Below are 8,547 nucleotides of genomic sequence, written 5' to 3'. Positions count from 1 at the left end.
AACCTGATTGAGAACCGACAGATGATTAGCCGTGCTGTGACAGAGCATAGGAACGTTTTCACTGAGAGGATGGGAAGTAGCCACTGACAACGGTGACACCCTACATAGAGCTTGCCATGGAAGGAGCCTTGCGTGTGTTGAAGGATTTCAAGGAAGAGTTGAAGTCAGAGGACAAAGCATCTCCAAAACTCCAACATATTCCCCATTACTGCACAACAAGTAACGCTATTATTCTCTATTGTTTTAACTTACAATTTTAAATACTTTGACTTCTTACAACTAAATCCAAATAACTCTATTGGCCTCCTGACTAAGATTAATAAAATAAACATTGATTGCTTCAAACCAATAATCTCTGTGGGATCGACCCTTACTCACGTAAGGTATTACTTGGACGACCCAGTGCACTTGCTGGTTAGTTGTGCGAATCATCTACATACTTATGCTTTTCCCTTTTGCTGTAAGAGACAGAGCTAGTATATGGTTGAACTCATAACCTAGAGACAGCTTGAACTCTTGGGAAAAGTTGTTCAATGCCTTCTTAGCTAAGTTCTTTCCACCTCAAAAGATGAGTAAGCTTAGAGTGGAAGTTCAAACCTTCAAATAGAAGGAAGGTGAATCCATCTATGAAGCTTGGGAAAGATACAAGCAATTGATTAGAAGGTGTCCTTCTGACATGCTTTCAAAATGGAGCATCATAGGTATCTTCTATAATGGTCTGTCTGAGTTATCCAAGTTGTTATTGGACCATTCTATAGGTGGATCTATTCATCTGAAGAAAATGCCTACAGAAGCCCAGTAACTCATTGAAATAGTTGCAAATAACTAGTTCATGTACACTTCTGAAAGAAATCCTGTGAGCAATGAGACAAGTCAGAAGAAAGGAGTTCTTGAGATTGATACTCGTAATGCCATATTGGCTCGGAACAAAATATTGACTCAGCAAGTCAATATGATTTCTCAGAATCTGACTGGATTGCAAGCTGCATCCGGTAGTGCTAAAGACGCCTCCTTTGTAGGAGAAGCTTATGACCCTGAGAATCCTACAATGGAAGAGGTGAATTACATGGGAGAACCCTATGGAAACACCTACAACTCTTCATGGAGGAATCACCCAAATTTCTCATGGAAGGATCAACAGAAGTCTCAACAAGACTTTAATAACAATAACGGTGGGAGAAACAAGTTTGAAAATAGTAAACCTTTCCCATCATCTTCTTAGCAACAGACAGAGAACTCTGAGCAGAGCCTCTCTAGCTTGGCAAACATAGTCTCTTATCTATCTAAGACCACCCTTAGTTTCATGACTGATGCACGGTCCTCTATAAGAAATTTGGAGGCACAAGTGGGTCAGCTGAGTAAAAGAGTCACTGAACTTCCTTCTAGTACTCTCCCAAGCAAAACAGAAGAGAATCTAAAGAGAGAGTGTAAGGCCATAACCATGACAAACATGGCTGACCCTGTAGAAGAGGGAAAGACAGTGGTTCCCAGTGAGGAAGACCTCATGGGACGTCCACTGACCACTAGGCAGTTCCCACCTGAGGAACCAAAGGAATCTGAGACTCATCTAGAGACTAAAGAGATTCTGCTAAACTTCTTATTACCATTCATGAGCTCTGAAGAATACTCTTCTTCTGAAGAAAATGAAGTTACTACTGAAGAGCAAATTACTCAGTATCTAGGAGCAATCATGAAGCTGAATGCCAAATTATTTGGTAATGAGACTTGGGAGGATGAACCTCCATTGCTCATTAATGAACTAAATTTCTTGGCTCAGGTGAAGATATCTCAAAAGAAACCGAATCCCAGAAAGTTCTTAATACCTTGCACCACAGGCACCATGACCTTTGAGAAGGCTCTGTGTGACCTGGGGTCAGGTATAAACCTCATGCCCCTCTCTGTAATGGAGAAACTGGGAATCTTTGAGGTACAAACTGCAAGAATCTCACTAGAGATGGCAGACAAATCACAGAAATAGGCTTATGGACTTGTAGACGACATCTTGGTAAAGGTTGAAGGCCTTTACATCCCTGCTAACTTCATAATCCTAGATACGGGGAAGGATGAGGATGAATCCATCATCCTTGGCAGACCCTTCCTGGCCACAGCAAAGGCTGCGATTGATGTTGACAGAGAAGAGTTGGTCCTTCAAGTGAATGAGCACAACCTTGTGTTTAAGGCTCAATGATCTCCTTCTGTACACATGGAGAAGAAGCAAGAAAAGCTTCTCTCAATACAGAGTCAAATAGAGCCCCCACATTCAAACTCTATGATTGGTGTTGGTAGGCCCCAACCATGCTCTGCACATCTGTGAATCTCCATGAGACCTCACTGTCAAGCTATTGACATTAAAGAAGCGCTTGTTGGGAGGCAACCTAATTTTTACTTATCTATGTTAAATTTCCATTTTTCATTGTTATTTTATGTCTTCTTAGGTTAGGTTGATGATCATGTGGAGTCACAAAAAGAACTGCAAAAATCAAAGCAAATTCAAAAACAACATTAAAAATAGCACACCCTAGAGGAGGAGCTTACTGGCGTTTAAACGCGAGTAAGGGTAGCAGACTGGCATTTAATGCTAGAAAGGGCACTAAGCTGGCGTTAAACGCCAGAAAGGGAAGAAAAGCTGGCATTAAATGCCAAAAATGGGCAGCAACCTGGCGTTTAACGCCAGGATTAGCACTCAGAGGGTGTTTACACGCCAAAATGGTGCAGGGATGGGAGATCCTTGACACCTCAAGATCTGTGGACTCCACAGGATCCCCACCTACCTCAACTCACTCTTTCTCTTCTTCACACATTCCAATAACACCCTTCCCCAAATACCCTTCACCAGTCACCTCCATCCACTCTTCCCCAAAAACCCCTCATCCCTCCTTCATTTTCACACATCATAAACACTTCTTTCCCCCTTTGGCCGAACCATTCACACCTCTCCATCTCCTCTATTTTCTTCTTCTTCTCCTCCCTTCTTTCTTCTTTTACTCGAGGACGAGCAAACCTTTTAAGTTTGGTGTGGTAAAAGCGTTGCTTTTTATTTTTCCATAACCATTTATAGCACCTAAGGCCGGAGAAACATCTAGAAAGAGGAAAGGGAAGGCAAAAGCTTCCACCTTATTGAAGAGAACAACCCCATCACTAAAAAGAGGATGGAGCAAATAAGAGAGCCCACTCATGGACCTCAACAAGAGCATGAGGAAGCCTCTCATCAAGAAATCTCTGAGATGCCTCAAGGGATGCATTTTCCTCCACATAACTATTGGGAGCAACTCAACACCTCTTTGGGAGATTTGAGTTCCAATATGGAGCAACAAAGGATGGAGCACCAAAAGCACTTCATTATTCTCCAGGAAATTAGAGAGGATCAAATAGCCATGAGGGAAGAGAAACAAAGGCAAGGAAGAGACATTGAGTAGCTCAAGCACTCCATAGGATCTTCAAGAAGGAGAACTAGCCGCCATCACTAAGGTGGACCCGTTCTTTAATTTCCTTGTTCTTTTTTTTTGTTTTTCAATTTTTATGCTTTATGTGTCATCCATGTTTGTGTCTTCATTACATGATCATTAGTGTCTAGTGTCTATGTCTTAAAGCTATGAATATTTCCATGAATCCTTCACCTTTCTTAAATGAAAAATGTGCCTAATTACAAAAGAACAAGAAGTACTTGAATTTCAAATTTTATCTTGAAATTAGTTTAATTATTTTGATGTGGTGGCAATGCTTTTTGTTTTCTGAATGAATGCTTGAACAATGCATATTTTTTATAGTGAAGTTTATGAATGTTAAAATTGTTGGCTCTTGAAAGAATGATGAACAAAGAGAAATGTTATTGATAATCTGAAAAATCATGAAATTGATTCTTGAAGCAAGAAAAAGCAGTGAATAACAAAGCTTGTGAAAAAAGAAAAAAATGGCGAAAAAGAAAAAGAAAAAAAAAGAAAAAACAAGTAGAAAAAGCCAATAGCCCTTAAAACCAAAATGCAAGGGTAAAGAGGATCCAAGGCTTTGAGCATCAGTGGAAAGGAGGGCCCAAAGGAATAAAATCCTGGCCTAATTGGCTAAATCAAGCTGTCCCTAACCATGTGCTTGTGTCATGAAGATCCAAGTGAAAAGCTTGAGACTGAGTGGTTAAAGTCGTGATCCAAAGCAAAAAGAGTGTGCTCAAAAACTCTGGACACCTCTGATTGGGGACTTTAGGAAAGCTGAGTCACAATCTGAAAAAGTTCACCCAGTTATGTGTTTGTGACATTTATGTATCCGGTGGTAATACTGGAAAACAAAGTGCTTAGGGCCATGGCCAAGACTCATAAAGTAGCCGTGTTCAAGAATCAATATACGAAACTAGAAGAATCAATAACACTATCTAAATTCTGAGTTCCTATAGATGCCAATCATTCTGAATTTCAAAGGATAAAGTGAGATTCCAAAACTGTTCAGAAGCAAAAAGCTACTAGCCCCACTCATCTAATTGGGACTAAGTTTCATTGATATTGTGAGATTCATTGTATATTCTTTTCTTTTTATCCTATTTCATTTTCAGTTTCTTGGGGATAAGCAACAATTTAAGTTTGGTGTTGTGTTCAGCGGATAATTTATACGCTTTTTGGCATTATTTTAGGTAGTTTTTAGTATGATTCAGTTAGTTTTAAGTATATAATTATTAGTTTTTATGAAAAAATCACATTTCTGGACTTTACTATGAGTTTGTGTGTCTTTCTGTGATTTCAGGTATTTTCTAGTTGAAATTGAGGGACATGAGCAAAATCTGATTCAGAGGCTGAAAAAGGACTGATGATGCTGTTGGATTCTGACCTCCCTGCACTCGAAGTGGCTTTTCTGGAGCTAAAAAAGCACAATTGGCTTTCCAACAATGTATAATAGTTTATACTTTGCTCGAGATTTAATGGCCCAAATAGGCGTCAAAATTCTGGAGACCCTTTTCTGGCGTAAACGCCAGAACTGGCATAAAAGCTGGAGTTAAACGCCAAAACTGGCACCAGAGCTGGCGTTTAACTCCAAGAAAAGCCTATGCACGTGAATGCTTCAATGTTCAGCCCAGGCACACACCAAGTGGGTCTTGGAAGTGGATTTCTGCATCATTTACTTATTTCTATAAACCCTAGGTTACTAGTTCACTATAAATAGGACCTTTTACTATTGTATTTTCATCTTTTGATCATCTTTGATCTTGGGATCAGGTCTTTGAACCCTTTTTCGATTGTTTCATATTATTTGGGAGGCATGGCCATTTGTCCATGTCTAGACCTTGTTCTTATGTATTTTCAACGGTGGAGTTTCTACACATTATAGATTAAGGTGTGGAGCTTTGCTGTTCCTCATGAATTAATGCAAAGTACTATTATTCTTATATTCAATTCATGCTTATTCTTGTTCTAAGATATTCACTCGTACTTCAACCTGATGGATGTGATGATCCGTGACACTCATCATCATCCTCGCTTATGAACGCGTGCTTGACAACCACTTCCGTTCTATCTGCGAGAGCTTGAGTGTGTATCTCTTGGACTCCTAGTTCATGATGCATGGTTGCCTCTCCTGATAACATAGTCTTCCATTCCGTGAGATTAGAGTCTTTCTGGTATAAGCTAGAATCAATTGGCAGCATTATTGAGATCCGAAAAGTCTAAACCTTGTCTGTGGTATTTCGAGTAGGATCTAGGATAGGATGACTGTGACGAGCTTCAAACTCCCGAGTGTTGGGCACAGTGACAGTGCGCAAAAGGATCAATGGATCTTATTCCGACATGATCGAGAACTGACAGATGATTAGCCATGCGGAAAACTGTAGAGGACTATTTTCACTGAGAAGATGGATGAAAGCCATTGACAATGGTGATCCACCTACATACAGCTTGCCATGGAAAGGAGTATGAATGATTGGATGAAGGCAGTAGGAAAGTAGAGATTCAGGAGGAACAAAGCTCCTCCGTACGCTTATCTGAAATTTCCACCAATGAATTGCATAAGTATCTCTATCTTATTTTATGTCTTCTTCAGCTTTTAATTATTAAAACCCCATAACCATTTGAATCTGTGTGACTGAGATTTACAAGGTGACCATAGCTTGCTTCAAGCCGACAATCTCCGTGGTATCGACCCTTACTCACGTAAGGTATTACTTGGACCACCCAATGCACTTGCTGGTCAGCTGCACGGAGTTGTGTATCACGATTTCGTGTACCAATACACACACTCACTAGCCTAAGCTAATCAAAGATCCAAATAAAGGACATTTATTGTTTTTCACTTTAAGGCTTGTAATGTGCTAAAATTAAGAACAAAAGGGGTTAATCATAGGCTCAAAATTGGCTAACAATGGTTGATGAAAGGTAGGCTATTGGTAAGTGAGCTAAATGAAATGATGGCCGCAATCATATATATGCATTCATACATGGAATAATGGACATAAAGAATCAAACAAATCAAAGATTACAATCATAGAAAGAGAACAATGCACACAAGAATGAAAATAAGTGGTTATATGATGTAACTACACAATCAGGCTCAAGACTCACATGCTTGTGTTCTTAGCTCAAAAACCATGTTCCAAAATAAATTCTTCAAGCAAGTTCAACAAAAAAATTCAAATTGGTGGGGTGCCCTAAAAATGGTTTCTCGGAAAATTAATTATCACCCTACCAAGTAGTCCTAATAAGAAAGAAGTGGTAAAACATGCACAAACTATAGCTATCATGCAACCTATCATGCAATGTAACACTAATTAACAAAGAAAATTAAGAATTGGTATTGAAAAAGGAAATTGTTACCCATGGAGATCAATTATCGACCAAACTTTCCCACACTTGAAGATTGCACCGTCCTCGGTGCATGCAAAGAAGAGCAAGGTGGAGGGGTTGCCACAACTGATGAGCTTCCTCAAAGGATTGTGCGAGCGGACTTGTTTGTTTCCCCATTTAGAAGCTTTTCCTTTTCCTCTTTTAGTGTCCAACTTAAAAGGAAAGAAAAAGAAAGAAAATTAAGCCTACAATAAAGATATCAAAGCAATAGAACATAGGCAGGGGCTAATGCTAAATAAGAGTATGGTTCTCACTACGTGTTAGCTACGCATGTGAGGGAGAGATCAGTATAGGCAAATGGCATATCAACTAATACTTGATGCAGTAGTAAAATCATAGCATAAGCAAATGACATGAAGAGCATCAAGTTCAAGCAAGAATCGACACAAACAAGATTAGTAATAAGCATGAAAGCATTTGGTCCCATCCTAACTCAATGAAAATGGAGTACAAAAACAAAAAATAATGAATTAGGAAGGACTAAAGCACTAATCTTGTGTTTGGAACAAATATGACCATTAATGCTAAACAAGTCACGAAGCACCAAAGCAATGCAAGAAATTCTCAACAATTGAGTAAGAGAATTCAACAACATTATTAAAATGAGAAACTTAGGGAATAAAATAAGAACAAGCTATAAAAACAAAATTAAAATGCAATGAATGAAAATAAGCAAATGTAATAAAAGAAAATGGAAGAAAAGAAAAAAAATTTAGTATTTTATTTATTTATATATTTATTTATTTATTTATTTATTTATTTTGAATGCAGGAAGAAGAAGAAAGGTAGAAAGAAAGAAGAAGAAAAGAAGAAAGAAAAAGAAAGGATAAAAGAGAAAAACAGGGTGCAATCCATGCATAAGCGTCGCCCACGCTTAAGCATGGATTGCAGCAGGGACAATCCACGCGTAAGCATCGCCCATTCTTACGCTTGGATTGCAGCAGCGGCAATAGACGTGTAAGCGTCACCCACGTTTACTGATGCAATTGTATATTTGTTATATTAGCTAGTTAGTTTAGTTGGTTTTAGCTTAATCTCACTCATTTTCTCTAAATAAACAAGTCCTTTTATGAGTTTTATCTTCATGCATGAGAACACCAAGGAACATGTTGATTCTAGCCAAATTCATGCAAATGATTTAAGGAATGCATATATGAATGAGTATGAATGAATCTCATGAAATTTATTGCATGAGCCAATTTGTGAAGCAAGCTTGGCAGCCTTGGAAGAGCATAAGTTGGCGTTGCCAACTTGGAGAAGAGGGTGCGTTGTTGAAGGCAACGCCAAGGCAGCCCTGGAGAGCAAATGTTGGCGTTGCCAACTTGGAGGAAGGAGTGAGTTGTTATGGGAAACGCACACAAGCAAGGAACTTGGGCCATGAAGGAGTTTCAAGGGCGTTGCCAACGCCAAGAACTATTGGCGTGTCTCAAGGCAACGCACATGAGTGAGCTTGGCCCAAGAGGGGAAGAAGCTGGCGTTGCCAACGCCAGGAACCATAGGTGTTATTCAAGGCAACGCCAAGCAACAAATGGAGCCTTGAAGAGGAGCTCGAGGGCGTTGCCAACGCCAGGAACCATAGGCGTGTCCCTAGGCAACGCCACACAAGCAAACTTGGCCCAGGAAAATGAGATGCACGTTGCCAACGCCAAGTATGAAGGCGTGTTCCTTGGCAACGTAGCAAGCAATTTTGGCACCAAAGGGGAGCTCGAGCACGTTGTTGAGCTAGGAA

General features: G+C 39.6%; 1 non-coding gene across 1 annotated transcript; it reads right to left on the bottom strand.

Moving 5' to 3' along the window:
• Positions 1–574: 574 nt before the first annotated feature.
• On the bottom strand, positions 575–682 carry LOC127739874 (small nucleolar RNA R71). Its single transcript, XR_008000616.1, has one exon. It is a non-coding gene; the product is annotated as a small nucleolar RNA R71 (small nucleolar RNA).
• Between the last annotated feature and the right edge of the window lie 7,865 nt (positions 683–8,547).

Source organism: Arachis duranensis, chromosome 6 (genome assembly GCF_000817695.3).
Source record: "Arachis duranensis cultivar V14167 chromosome 6, aradu.V14167.gnm2.J7QH, whole genome shotgun sequence".
NCBI classification, from domain to species: Eukaryota; Viridiplantae; Streptophyta; class Magnoliopsida; order Fabales; family Fabaceae; genus Arachis; species Arachis duranensis.
This window is presented reverse-complemented; position numbering and strand designations above follow the sequence as displayed.